Source organism: Haemaphysalis longicornis, unplaced genomic scaffold (assembly GCF_048455015.1).
Source record: "Haemaphysalis longicornis isolate Haplotype H1 unplaced genomic scaffold, Haemaphysalis longicornis Haplotype H1 scaffold_3, whole genome shotgun sequence".
Taxonomy (NCBI): Eukaryota; Metazoa; Arthropoda; class Arachnida; order Ixodida; family Ixodidae; genus Haemaphysalis; species Haemaphysalis longicornis.
The window spans coordinates 25,218,721-25,233,953 of NW_027526335.1; the positions used below are offsets into that span (position 1 = coordinate 25,218,721).

Consider the following 15,233-nt stretch of genomic DNA (forward strand, 5'->3'; position numbering starts at 1 on the left):
CTACAGTCGTTCGTACAGCGCTGCCTGGGATTACAAAAATAATAATGTTAGCATTAAAACAGCAAAAAAAACGCCACGATTGGGGAGCCCTTAAATTTGATAAGAGTTTTAGCAGTCCGTCTGTTCCGTCGTGTACGTAGTTACCGTGCTCATCGGGACTCGTCTGGGCACTTGGGCATTCGTAGCCGTAGGGGGATTAGTTCCGCGAACCGTAACATTTTATTGTTCGTAACATTTTATTGTTGCGGAATAAATTTCAATTTCAATTTCAACCTGCCTTCGCCTTGTCCGCGCCTCCTCGCCCTTCCGCGCGCGCAGGCGCAGACCGGTCCGGTCAACCCGGTAACAAAGTAATCAACAGAAAAGACGGACTGCTAAAACTCTCTAATGTTAACGGCAGTTTTGTTGTCAGTGTTGCGTGCAGGCGCAACACAATATCACCAGTTAGGAAAAAAGGTAGTGCAGTTAGTACTTTGTGGTACTCTTAAAAACTCTTTCAGGTAAGGCTGTTTGAGTGTTCTGTGTATTCAAAACTGATTGAAATGTGCACTTGACCCTGCAAATTGCTGAAATAATGATTTTTTAAGCTCACAAGACGATTTAATTAATGTCCCTAACTGCTCCAAATCGAGATTCTTCTGCTCCAAAATCGAAATTTTGCTGCTCCGAAAACTGCTCCCAAATCTGTTTGGGCTGTCTCACCCCTGAAAAAAGAGAAAGAAAAGGAAAAGGACAGGATAAGAAAATCGGTAAGAAAGCACTACTTGGGATCGCGCACGCGTGAAATTTCTGAGGCTTACATGATAGCGAAAAGAGGCGACACGTGCGTCAGTCAGCCCCACGGTGGAGGAATAGTGGTCAGCCCTCTGTTACTTTGCTACAGAAGGAACGTGACTACACAGAGCATGTCGGAGACAGCAGCATCAAAATGTTGCCCTCAGTGCTGTGTGCACTGTTCGTTTTTCACCGTTTTCTTATCCTGTCCTTTTCCTTTTCGTTCTCTTTTTTCATTTATCGCAAAGTTGTGACGTCACCTGTGTTTTCGTACATATTGCAGAACGCAATAAAGTACGCCCAGTTGCTAGTCAGCGCTTGCACTGTCTTTTTTCTGTTTTGTCGCCCGCGTCTTTGCGCTGTCTGTTCAAACAGCTATACTCCCCGTTATGGAGCGTTCGCGTAAGGTTAAATTATTTCGCCATCGGACGAAATTTTCAGTTTTGTCGTGGAGTGTTACGGTGAAAGATTTAATTCATGAATAGCCTCGAAATTGCGTTAGCATCGGCACTGCCGCCATACGTGCTGCTCAAATGTTATTCTTATTATTACACTTTTTTTCTGTGATTATGATTGACTACGCGGCATGTCTGTTGCCAGAGACGGCCGGAGGTGGAATAAAAAACGCTGTTAATTGGTACAAATAGCCACGTCGCGCATTTCTATTTTTCATTTTGCCCGGCTACCGTGGAACTATTAGCAGCACACCACCATTTCCTTCGTACAACACATTTGCGAATAAATAAACGTATAAAGGAGGGCGTATTTTCAGGCCTTCAGTCGCAGTGACAGCGATGTGAACGATTGCACCATGCTCAACTCATAAACTAAGGACAGGAAGAAGAGATGTGAGACCGCTACGAAAGCGGTTGTCGGTCTACCGAGTCATTGGAGAGCCTCCTTCCAGATAATCTGATATTCTCGTCTAGTTCTCCAGAGGACCGCGTGTGGTGACGTCTGCCGTAGCATTTATGAAACTTCGCTCGGGTACTTCATTGCACTCAATGAAAAATCATAAACCCGCATGAAAAGACTGCTATTATATATATATGACGTCCCGCAGAAGGATGGTGCAGGGCAGTTGGCCGGAATGGGAGATATATATTGAAAAATACCTTTGAAAAAGACTGGCCCCCGGTCGAAACGTTAGAATAAATGTTGTTATGTTTTTCAGTTTGACTTCTCTGTCGTATATATATATATATATATATATATATATATATATATATATATATATATATATATATATGATGAGGGTGCTTACAATGTCGGGGAGGGAGCGAACAATTCGTAGGCACCCTGGACTCAATTATTCTCGAGCATGTAACCTACTGCTTCACTGGAACCTGCGGAACGTGCCTCCTATCTAGTGCAGTGTTTTCTCTGTGAAGGCTCGGCGGCGTCTTTTGGTGGCGTCCTGTCAGTTTCGCCAGAACCGCGGTGCTCTCGCAACTTAGCGTGCCCGCTTGGCGCTGGCGCAACCGCTGTCGGCATGGAAGGGCACCAGCTGTGGCGACGAGCTCGATTCCCCAGTTCAAGGTCCCAGACTAAGGCGCGGTCATGGTCGCATATATAGGTGCAACAGCGTTCATTTGCGACGGCGGTGCCTGTGTGGTCGATGCGTACTATGTTGCTCCCCAACGCTGAAAGAGACCTGCCGATCGTCCGATTTCGACGTAAACCCGAAAGCACCGAAATAACAAATTTGTCGTGATTATAACTCAATACAGTAAAAGCTCGTTAATTTGAACTCGAAGGGGACCATAAAATTCGAATTAAGCGGAGTTCGAATTAGCGGGCGGGCGCTTGAATGAACAGAAATCGCGCCACACTGCGCGGGAAGAACACAAAAAAGCCACCTCTGGACTCGTTAGCGCAGATTAGCGCTATACTACACGTTTGAGGCACGTGATTTCGTAAATAATGTTTCGTAAATTATAATGGCATGCGCCGGAGCACAGGCGCCGTGGCGCGGCGCCATCCGTAGAGCCGAGATAAGCTGTTGCAGGAGCCTATGCGCGCCACGCTGTTGGTTTTCTGCTTAGTTGCTTCGCACCTCTAGTAAATCTGGTTTGGCTTGGATTTAAAACACGCTGTAATCACTCCGGGCCGACTTCTTCTGCGAGGGGCGATGAAAACCAGGGGATCCGAGTTCGAACTAACCGCCCTAGATAGCGAGGCGTTCGAATTATCGGGAGTTTTCCCCCATTGAAATATACAGGGCTGTGCCGGGACGAGGCCGTGAGTTCGAATTAACCGGAAGTTCGAATTAACCGAGTTCGAATCAACTAGCTTTTAGTGTAGCACCTTTGGCTGTTCTTTTCCCCTGGAGATGGATATTTGCACTGGCACTGCTCTTTTCCACTCATTCAACGGGTGCAATCAAGTGGACAGTTTCTTGGTCGCTTTTGTCGGCGGCCACCGGTCGAATAAACGCTAGTCCTTGCGACGACGTAGCGGCTGGGTGAGAAAGTGGCTGGTGAAGGGTCACTACTTTATCGGTTTTCCCTATTAGTCAGCCTAATTGTTTAAAGTTAACGTTAAAGTGGAATTTTGCATATGTTTTGTGGACGCCGACTTTACCTTTGCGGGATCATGTCAAATTTGGAATTTTGTGAGGTCGTTTCTCTTCCGATTTTTGGACAAGCTAGAGATGAGAGCGCCTGTTATGCAAAAGAAAGGGTATGTGTCACTTTACTTTTCTGTTAAAATCTGCGCCGATCATTGCTGCCAGTACTGGGCCAGCCACCTCGTCAAGCTGCTTGAAACAGCAGCTTTTTGTGATTGGCTCATGCTTTGTAACAAAAGGAAAATAAATAAAGACGTGATTTGATTTGGATTTGAAAGGGCGCGCAAAAAAAGGAACTTCTCTTGCTTTGCCTGCCTTATGCTACCTTGAACGCACCCGGGCAGTCGCTCTTCGCGACAAAAAGCATTTCAAATATAGGGCCGCCGTCTTTTTTTAGCACGAAAGTGTTTTATTCGAGGATTCAACAAGATTTCATTTACATCATTACGGAAGTGACGCCAGTACAACGACGCAAGCGGCCTGTAAAGGGTGCACCCCTGCACACAAGGTCTTCTTGCGGAGTTGTTTGTTTTCGGGTTTGATATTTTAACAATAAAGTGTTTTATGCCGCGATACACCAATATTTCGCTGATGTCATATCCGTCACGGAAATGACGCCAGTACACCTTTGCCAAGCGACAAGCGACCAGCCAAAACGTCGCTCACCAAGCACACCCACAAGACAGCCACTGACCCGCAAACCATGCTCAGCTGCAGATTTCGCTGCACATTTCACTTTCGTGTTTTACCGATTCCTATGACAGAGGAATAAACTACAGTATTTGTAAATGCCGATTAACTACGTAATCGGTATTAATTAATTATGTGTACCTGACAGCTGAACTGAAAATGTAAATTAGAAATTGTATAGTTAAGAACGCATATTAACCGACGTATATTGGGCATAAATCGGTGCGTTTTTGGTGGAGAATTTTAAACTTTGTGTTAGATATAAGCAGGCGACATTGTAACGTTGAGAGTACTTAAAGGAGCCATGAAGAGAAAATACAACTTCGTGTAATTTGAAAGAACTAGGATTCAGTATCTCACTCAGCTCCATTACAGGCCCAGAAGATGTTTTTTTTTACGAAAAAAAAGCAAGAAGTATTTAAAAACTTTCAAATTTTGCGCCACAGTGACGTGTTATGAGCAAGAATGACGCCATACGGGCCAACAATAAATCATAACTTCAGTGCGTTAACTACACGTTAGCATTCAAGTGATGCGGTCAAATGGAACCAGATGCCCCATTACAGATGTTCAGTCATGTGTCGTCGCGACAGGTCAGTTAGGCGGCCGCCAATTGCACAAACAATGTTCCGTGACGTCATAGAAAAGTTGCGGGAAATTGGCTAGGGGGTCGCGACTGCGTCACACGTTTTCTTTAATATCTCCGTTATTTGTTCGAAGATTGCGATGATATTGGTATCATTGTTATCGGGGGCCCTATTCTCGACTGCAGAAATTGCCGGCATTTCGCCCATGTTTTTTTGCGTAAGCACGACGTAAGCAATCAGTGACGTGCTGCACCTATAGCTATGACGACATGCAGTGTAATTTGACGAGTCACTCATAAAGATCGCTACCAAGGTATCAAATATTGTGCAAGAAAGATATAAAAACACTTGGCATGTACTATAAAAATTAAGACGGTAGCTGAGGCTGACAAGAAAAACACATTTCTGGAGGTCAAATTTGGCGCCAACACCACAAGGCGATCGAGTAACGTTGACCCAAAAGCGAGCGAAAGGCGGATGTCGAGCTAAAGAACATCACACAATTTTTTTACCGTATCTATTTATTTCTTTCAATCACTGTTATTAACATAGCTGGGCTTTCTGCTTCAATGCAAGCTTTGTTGCGTTATCACCTTCCCTGCCGCCACCGCCGCCACGCCATCGTCTGCTGTTATGTTACAAGTTTATGGCGTGATCACAGAAAAAAACGGCCGCAACCATCGCTTCTATGACACATAAGAGCAGCGAAGCGCTACGCCTGATAACCGCGGAGTGCACCGATGTCGCCGATTCACTCATTCGTCAAGCTCGACTACAATCAGCGCTGTAATGAACTAAATAGTCACTTTTCATTGTTATTTTTCTCTTGAGTTCGATCATGTGACCCAACAGCTTACTAGGACAAGTATGGACAAATGCCATGCATTGGTTTCTCTTTGTCATGGAGAGGCTTGTACTGGCCTCTTATGTTGCGGTTACGCCAAACAAATAATTTTTATTTCATTTCCAAACATAAAAGCAAAATACTGCATGTTATTTGTATGTTCCATGATCGCTGACTTAGAAGCAGTTGAAACTATAATTTGTTTCGGTAGGAAACATGCTTTAAACAGCGCGCATGCGAAACTGCGCCTGCTGCAAATTGCCCCACATTTCGCGGCGCCGTAAGCCGGGGCAATATTGTGCCCTATTTTGCTTGTATTTTGCGACAAAAACAGCCGCCATTTTCAAGCTGTTACGTAGCATTACGTCACTTTTACGCAGGCTGAAGTTGCCAATGCATGACGTAATCGTTCCCGCCAACTGTTTAAATTACGTCAAGCCTTCTCAGCCAATCACAGAGGGGGTGGGTATTACAAGCAGTATTGTTGTTGAATAGCAAAGACAGGCTTACGTTGTCATGTCCGCTGCATTTAGTCTGGTTTTTCATTGCCGGCCAAGAATTATGCGCCTTTAGTAACGAGAAATAAGGCAAACGTTAGAACTGGTGTCCGTAGACGACATGAAACGTCAAAATGACGACAGCACACACAACCGCTTTGTCAACCGGAAGCACGTGACCAAAATTGAAAGCCAATCAGAAAAGACTTCCGGAAAATTGCCTGAATTGCCGGCAATTTGTGCAGTCGAGTATAGGGCCCCGGGACTAAGCAGTCTTTCTAATAAACCCAACTTGTATTTTGTCTTCATGGCTCCTTTAAGTACACATCTTATCTGCAGGCCAATACTTGAGACGAAACAGCCGCGAAAGGCTTCTCGACGCATGCCACTGCTGGGCGCGCTGGCTGTCCCGTTGACGAGGAGAGGCATACGACGTAACGGCATGCGGCTTCGATTTTCGGACCAATGAGCACAATTCAGTTTTGCCTGGGTACCATGGTGACTCAAAACTTTCACAATCGAATGTATCTGCCTTCGGATAAAGTTAAGCTAGCGGGGTGCGACGCAGTCTGACTTGTAGATTCTAAGTGCGCAGCCCTCCCATTTGGTGGCCAGTCTTGCGCTGGGAGTAAGGAACTTAGAAGAACAAAATTAGTGCCTTTCCACTCTGTGAAGAAGGATGACCTGCAAAGCTGGATGTAGTCCACGTGTGCACAAAACAAAACACGTTGATCGTAATTTGCGATGGAGCATATTTCCTAGCCGATTAGCTGAATTAATCTCTGACGGATCCAAGCTTTGTTTATGCAGATAAGCATGGAACTGCATATGTCCCTCCCGCGTCGTACGTATCCTACTGTTTGTGTACGGTCGGGTCCAGACTATTGCCGCAACTGTCGTAATAACTGTAAAGAATGACGTTATTTCATGTCTCAGCCAACTGAACGGCGTGATATGGCATTTTTTTACGTTCATAGGTCGAACGAAGTGAGTGACCGCAGCAGCCACGAAAGAAAGAAAATGGAGAGGAGCGTCTAGCGAATGGTGAAGTGGAGTACGACACGAGCGGCTACGGCGTCATCTCTCTCACTGCCTTTCCCTCACACATGTTTCATGTATCGCCACCAAGGAGCGCCCTCCCCCTGACACTTTCCCCAGACGCTGATTTATTCTCCGCTAATCCAAACCACGTGAAGTTTGTGCGGGAGGTTCAAACCCGATATACAACATGCTCGCTGCTCTCTTGTGCGGGACTAATCCGAACCACCTGACATTTGCGCGGGAGGTTCAAACAGGATTTCAACATGCTGGCCGGCGGCGGCGGCGCACTGCGAGGTAGCAGCAGGGTAGTGCTCGCCGGCGTCAATCGCTAATCACGCGAACACTTCCTGAAACGCAGCAGAAATGCGCCGTGACCACGAAGACTGAAGCTCGCGCTGCGCATTAATTTCATATTAGGGACTTAGTAATCGTCAGCGCATTTTTTTAGGCCCATCCATGTTTCTGTTTATTTTCCGCAATCATGTGATAACCGCACTACCACCGTTAGATGCCGACTGCGCAACTTGCCAGATGGGCATGGGTGGAGGTTAGGGGGAAAATACTTGTGAAAGAGGTGTCAGCGGTGGTGAGGAGGAGCCCCGGAGTGGCGCCGAGTTAATCGATGACACCGGAATGAAAACTGGGGGGTTAGACATATACTGCTTTGCAGCAAAAGGGCCGTGTGCACTAACGTGAAACCTGGGCAGAGGTGAAGCAGGCAATGTATAAGTGTGCGATGTGGTTTATAGATGATGCGGTTTCGAAGTTATGAAGTGTATAATGCGGTTTCGATGCTGAGCCCTCGGTGTTTTAGGCGTTGGCGCTTTGGCGTTTTTGCCCACGTAGATGAGACCGTTGGAGGATAGAGGTAAAAGTCTCGTGTCTTTGATTCACGAAGCGTGCTAGCGCGAGGCGTTGGAAAAAGAGGGAGAAGGAGAGAGACTAATTTATTTGGAACTCTGATTTTAGGGTGGGGGAGTGGCGGTGTCCCAAAGGGCCGCCGTGACGTGGAGGGCTCGTCTGGTGACCAGTTCTTGGCGTTCGCGGTCCGAGCACCCCTGAGCCTGTTCCCAGAGGGTGGGGGAGGGTAGAAAGGGAGGAGGTCGAGCGGACGTTCGCAGAGCGAGTGATAGAGCGTGTCCGGCGCGCCACACAAGGGACAGTTGGGAGAGGAGAAGACGTGAGGGTACGTATGCGCTAATACAGTGCGGTGAGGAGAGGAGTGCGTCTGAAGAAGGCCCCACGTGTGGGCAGCCTCGGCTGTGAAGGAGGGGTGAGGAGGGGGAAGTTGTCTGCGAAGGAGGCGGTAATGTTGGGTGATGTCCCGGTGTGCGCGTGAGCAGTACCGGATGGGACATGTCGGGAACGCCGCGTTCAGGCGTAAAAGAAGGGCCTGCCCGGGGTGTCAGAGCTCGGGCATGGTGGTGGGCAGTAGAGCACTGCACGGGCCCGGGCCGGGCTCGGGCTTGAATTCATAGGTCCGACGTGGTGTAGAAAAGAGCATTAAAATAAATATTCTGAGTTTATTTTTACGCGCTTCTTGATGCTAGTTGTCCGCATTGTTTTAAAAACGTGTTTTGCCGGGTCGGTCACTATACTGTAATTTTAATGACATTTCGTGTACTGCATCAAGATTTTATAATTTGGTGTATAACATACCAAAGATACGATTTCAAGGAATGGCCTATCGGGGAGGGAATTAGGTAATTCAGACAACCTGGAGCTGTGCACTTATGTCAATGTATAAGTGTGTTTTAGATGTCGCGCCAGTCGAAATGCGTCTGTCGTGCCCGGGAATAAAACTCGCATGCTATAGAGAAACACCACCGCTAGCAACCACAGCAGGTAAAATATTTCAACGCACGTACATACTCGTGTATTCAAATGTGGAGCAAAAAAATTTCAGCAATACCACTTGTGCCCGAGACAACCACGTGAAGTTGCCAAGAGTCTAATCATCAAAATATGAGAATACGAGCTTTCACGCCGATGTGGCGTGAACTGCAGATGGTGTAAGCTAAACTACGCGCACTTTTAAACCCTTATTTTTTTGTGTTTCAGTTCATGATGTGCTCCGTCTGACTGCCCGCTACGAAGGCACTGAACCAAATATAATAACCAAATTTTCTTCAGCGTCTAAGACCAGGCCTTGTCACACACACGCGGGCCCTCCCTAGGCTCAAAAATAAATGACCGGGCCTTGGCCGGGCCTGGGCTTTAGACGACGTGCCCGGGCCGGGCCCGGGCCCGGCTCCCTTATGAATGCCCGGGCCGGGCCCGGGGTAGGTATTACGGGCCTGGGTCGGGCTCGGGCTTCACAAAAAGGGCTCGGGCCGGGCTCGGGCCTTAAAATCAGGCCCATGCCTGATTTTGGGCAGCCTCATTATCACCTATGGCCGGTGTGGGCCGGTGTCCACAGCAGCGTTACGTTTTCGGAAAAGGGTCGAGTGCGAAGAATTTGGAGGGCCAGTGATGAAATGGTGCCCTTGAGGTAATTTCAGATGACGGGTTGCGAATCTGATAATATAACGAGAGGGGTGGTTGTTTGGGTAAGAGCGAGGGCAATCGCCGCCTCCCCCGTGGTGACTGAAGTCGAGGTGAGCACCGTGGCTGAAGCCTGCGGGTCGGTGCCAGGTGCTCCTATGACCGCAATGACAAAAGCGGGTTTGCTCGAATACTCAGCCGCGTCTACATATAGGACGTGTGTGGAAAAGGCTAAACGACGACCAATGTGGATGCCATGGGGACGGTGGACGACCAATGTGGACGGTGGGATTCATATTGCGAGGAAGGGGTTTGATGTGGATGCTGGAGCGGATTGAGAGAGGGATGGTGTAGCCATAAGATCGAGTAGAACGGGTGAGTTGAGATGCGCCCGTTCAAGAATGCAGCGGCCAATGGGCGTTGGGGATATGCGAGTGATTTGGGCAGTGCGGTGCGCTTCGAGTAGCTTCGTCACCGTGTTGTGCAGAACTAGGGCTGGGAGTCGTTCGGTAGAGGCGTGTGTAGGCAAGAGAAGCGCTGCATGATAGGTACGTCTTCAAAGAGCGTCCAAGGACTGCTGTTGTGTGAGGGCGAGGGTGGCGTACGGTAGGTGGTAGCAGAAGTGAGAGATGAGGAAGCTATGAAGGAGGCGAAGGCGCTCAGATTCAACGAGGCCATTTTTGCGTGTAGCGATGCGTTTGATGAGGCCAGTTATCTGTGTGGTGTAAGTGCGAAGATGGGCGATGGTGTGTGTGCTGCTGCCAGTTGAGTGTATGATAAATTCGAGGATGCGGACCTGTGGTACATGGGGTATAATGGTGCCATCGATTGAGACGTGGGTGGATTCAGCTGCACCGTGTAGGGAGGTGGACCGGGATCGCCGGATAGGTAATATAAGTAATTCTGATTTGGGGACAAAGCAGGAGAGCCCTGCAGCTTGGGCATGCTGGTGTACGATAGAGGCTCCTTGATTGATGGTCTCTTCGATCGTGCCATCACTACCGCTGGGCACCCATAGTGTGATGTCGTCAGCATAGATCACAGATCGAAGACTATGAGTGTGTTCAAGTGCGCGAGCGAGAGGCGTCATAGCTTGATTAAAGAGAAGCGGAGAAAGGACGGCGCCCTGGGGCGTGCCGCGAGAGAACATAGGGAAAAGGTGTGAGAGCAGTGAGCCGAGGCGCAGTGTAGCGGTGCGGTTAGAGGAAGTTCGTATGTATTGGCCGTGAGACCCACCACTGGAGCGGCCGGCGCTGCGATTCTTTTGACGTCACTTGTAGGATCATCATTCCTATCTTGCTGCGTAGTTGGCTTGCAGTGCGTGACACTTCATTTAGGACACGCGTTCTAAAAGTATTTTAGATGCGAAGCATCTCATGCTGGGGGCTGTGTCCCTCCCTCCCTCGTTGCCGTTGTCGTTGTCCGCCGTCTGCACTCTACTGCGCATGTGCGTCTCTTCAGCCCCGTCAGCGTTTGGGCTGACGTCAGCGCAGTCCACTATAAAAAGAAATAGTTAGTCGCGCCCGGTTTTGATCCCACGACTCTCTGGCCGCAACGGGAGGTACGTGGCGCTCTTCCCACTGCGCTATAAACCGAGACGGGAGCATGGGCTACGAACGCGCCTTATGTCCTTCACTCATTCAAACTACGTCAAGAAGCTACTGATACAACGGAGGCACGCGAAGCTGAACGTCACCGGAAATGACGAACTGAACTGAAGTTTGCCTAGGCAGGAAGTGAGCGAAATAGGGCGGAAATGTTCGAGTGCAGGAGTTTTGTTGTGTTTCGGTATTAGATGTTTGCGTGTTTCCACGAGCTGGGAAGAGTGCCGCGCTCCCAGTGGTAGTTAAACAAAGTGATGATGTTATCAATACAAATATCGTCAAGATGTCGCAGTAGCTTGTTAGTGATGGCGTCCACGCCTGGTGCAGTTTGGCGGCGCTGAGAACGGATGGCCTGTATGATTTCCTCGCGAGAAATTTCAGCATCCGGCGTAGCGTGAAATGTGTCCCGGTGTTTTAGTACCGTGACTACATGAGACGCCGACAGCCCGAGCCCCTAAGGTACTTCGCCCTCTAGTAAAAGTACCGTTAAAAACAAACGTTGAAACAGAATACATAAAAGCTCGAAGCGCCGAATAGTAAGAAGTAACTTGATTGAATACCCTGGGCACTATTGCTTGCTGCGCTGAACGTTCAACTATGATCGCTCACCAAATCGCCCAATTGCCACTTGTTTTATAATTCGCTATACCCGCCGCGATGGCTCAGTGGCTAAGGCGTTGTGCTGCTGAGCCCAAGTACGCAGGTTCGATACGCGGCCACGGCGGCCGCTTTTCTGATGGAGGCGAAAAGCGAAGCAGCCCGTGCGGTCGAGATTCCGGCGCACGTTAAAGATCCCGCAACACCACCCCGGGCAGAGACCACATTACCTATAGAACTGTCCGCAACCTGCCCGGCGACACCCTTGAAGACCTCCTTAAGTATTACAGCAGCCACTGGGAAGCCGGCACGTACCCCTCACAGTGGCGCCACTCAGACATTACCCTTATCCCCAAGCCCAACAAACCCGTCTCCGCCACCACCCTCAGACCCATCGCCCTCACCTCCTGCCTCGGCAAGATCTATGAACACCTAGTTCACCAGCGCCTCGCCACCTACCTCGAAGACCGTAACCTGTACCCCTTTACCATGTTCGGTTTCCGCAAACATCTCTCCGCCCAACACGTCTTTATACAAATAAAAGAACAGCTCCTCGACCACCTCAGCCGTGATACCCCCAAAACACTCCTCACCCTCGATGCCAAAGGGGCCTTCGACAACGTTACGCACCAAGCCATCTTCGATAACCTCAACCACACCGGTTGCGGCCACCGCGCTTACCAATTCGTCTCCGCGTTCCTGCGGGACCGCACTGCCACCCTCCGGCTCGGCCCTCTCCGATCCCCTACCTTCCACACCCCTGCCAAAGGCACACCGCAAGGCTCCGTAATTTCCCCCTTACTCCTTAACATCACCCTCCTCCAGCTCCCCAGTCTCCTGAATGCCATCCCCGGTATCCACCATGCGCTTTATGCCGATGACCTCGCTATATGGACTACCAGCGGCTCCAGCGGCGCGCAACAAGACGCCCTCCTGCAAGCCATCGACACCACCGTCGCCTACCTCCACCCCAGAGGCCTAACGGTCGAACCAAACAAGTCAGCCCTTCTCGCTCTCCGAGCCCGCACCCGCGGCCGCCCCCCACAACCCACCCCGGACCCACAAGTGACCATCCACGGCACTCCCATCCCCCAAGTCACCACCGTCCTCGGGTACTCGGAGTTCCTTTTCACTACGACGGCTCCGGCGCCATTCTTCTCCCACAGCTCCACAAAACAATCACCCAACTTACGCACCTCATTCGGCGCATCCGCGGCTCCACCTACGGCCTCAAAGAATCTGACTCCTGCAAACTCGTTCAAGCTCTCCTCATCAGTCGCCTTACATACCTCAACCTCAAGACAGAGGAAGCTAACAAGCTGGACGCTCTGATCCGCAAGAGCTACAAAGCAGCCTTAGGTCTCCCTATCTACACCTCCAACACACGCCTCCTCCAGCTTGGCCTCCACAACACCCTCACAGAAATCTTGGAAGCCCAACGCACTTCCCCCCTGCGCCGACTCTCCCTCACACCGGCCGGTCGACGGGTACTTCAGGTCATCGGACGCACGGCCCCTGCCACCCCACACGTACCCCAACGTATTCCCCTCTCCAGTCGTCAACGCGTCCACGTCCCTCCCGTCCCCAAGCATATGCACCCCTTCTACAACCAAGGCCGCCGCAACGCCCGCGTCCGATTCCTCGAAAAACGCTACGGCACGGATCCCAACATCCCAACACTGACCATAATAACCGACTCGCAGCAAGCCTGCCGCCTCTACCAAGCCGGCCTCGCCCCGCCAGCAGCCATTCACCTCCTTCAACGCCTCCCTGAAGACATTGACCTCTCCATTGTCTGGACCCCCGGCCACTCCGGCCTGGCAGGGACGGCCCACGCCGCAGCCCGCACACTCATTACCCGGGCACTTCCCTCGCCTAGCCTCGACCAAATAACTCCCCCACCCCCCGACCCAGCAGCCCTGACACCTCTCGACCCCACTTACAACTCCACCCTCTCCCACTACACCAACTCCCGACGGCCATACCCTCCCCCCTCCCCCCTTCCCTCACCGCCCAACAAGCCTACATCCTCCGCCGACTACACACCGAAACCTACTACAACCGCATCATTCTATCTCACATTTCCCCTTATCTCTTTCCACCCGACTGCCCCCATTGTCTCATCCCTCTCAACACCTACCCCCTCGTCTTCTCCTGCCCATAACACCCACATCCCCACCCCTCCGCTTCCCCTGAGCAATGGGAGTCCGAGCGAGCTACCCCTTCCCTTTGGCTCATTAAACGTTTTGCCACCACCACCACCACCATCACCACCACCAGCCCTCCACTGCGGCGCGCCTCATCGCCTGTGTAGCGTCGGCTCGTTAAACCTCATTATCAATCAATTCACTATAGTTCTACGTCGATTCGGGCCGTTACGCAAGCGTTTTCACTGTAAACATAAAAATCCAGCTACAGGACAGAGTTACGATTTGCTTGGTAATACGCTATTGTCTGGCATTAATGTTTTCCCCGAATATTCGACTCTCATTTATTTTGATTCCAAGCGTGTACTTTGGCGAAGACATCGATTATTGTCGCTATGTTGCTTCGCAAAACGCAAACAATGAGACAGGCAAACAAGCAGGCTGTATATACACGTCCGCAGACACATTCATGAGGGGAGAACGTCGCTGCTACGTTTGCGAATTGCTCCTCGTGCGCGTGTATATCGAGTATACACTCTAAGCTGGGTAACCCTTAATAGAGGTATACATTTTCGAATTTTTGTAACCTATAATTTATAAGGTACAAATGTAACCTATATCTTCGTAACCTTTATATACGTATACACGTAAGGGTTACGCAGTTATGGGTTACTTTGCAGCTTTCAGCATGTATACCTTTATATAAGTTACATCTACCGCCGTCCAAGGCCACACAAATTGGAAGGTGTGATGTTGCGCGCCAGGCGCGCTTTCGCCGGCGCCGCTGTGGCGACACCCCCAAGGCGCCTTTCCCGCGTGGTAAACAAACATTGCGTTAGTGGAAGATATGTGCGACCATGCTGTCCATTGCGCCGTCTAAACTTTTGCGTCGGGTGTCTTTTCTTCGTCCCTTGAATGGCTGGGGCTAAAAGAGCAATTACTTTTATAATTCCTAAAACAGCAGTGCCAAAAAGCTTGAAAATTTTCTCTTAATATATATGCATTGCATTACCTGTTCGATAATCGTTACACAGGTTGTCACCCAAAAATCTTCGTGAGTATTGGCAACGCTTAAGTCCTATAAACAGGCATAACTAAATTTGATGTTTGCATCAGCTTTGTGCCGTTTAAGAATCAGGTATCAAACATGCATGATAGGTCTTTTGCTAAATTGAGCATTAGTTAAACAACATTAGGCTTTAGTGAAACCAAGCTTGAGTGGAAAGATGCACTTGATAGCATACTTCAAAAGGACGCCAAAGTTATGATAACATAGCCTTAAGCCAAAAATTCTTGTCTGACAACCTAGGCCATGATTATCAAAAGAGAATTGCAGTACATGCACACATATTTGCGCATTTAACAGGAGCACATTTCCAGAAGTTTCGCACCGGTAGTT

At 49.6% G+C, this 15,233-nt stretch overlaps 1 long non-coding RNA gene across 1 annotated transcript in view; it reads left to right on the forward strand.

Moving 5' to 3' along the window:
• The window catches only part of LOC144173199 (uncharacterized), a 51,025-nt gene that overhangs the window by 4,063 nt on the left and 31,729 nt on the right, over nucleotides 1-15,233 (forward strand). The gene's annotated exons all lie outside the window — the stretch shown is intronic.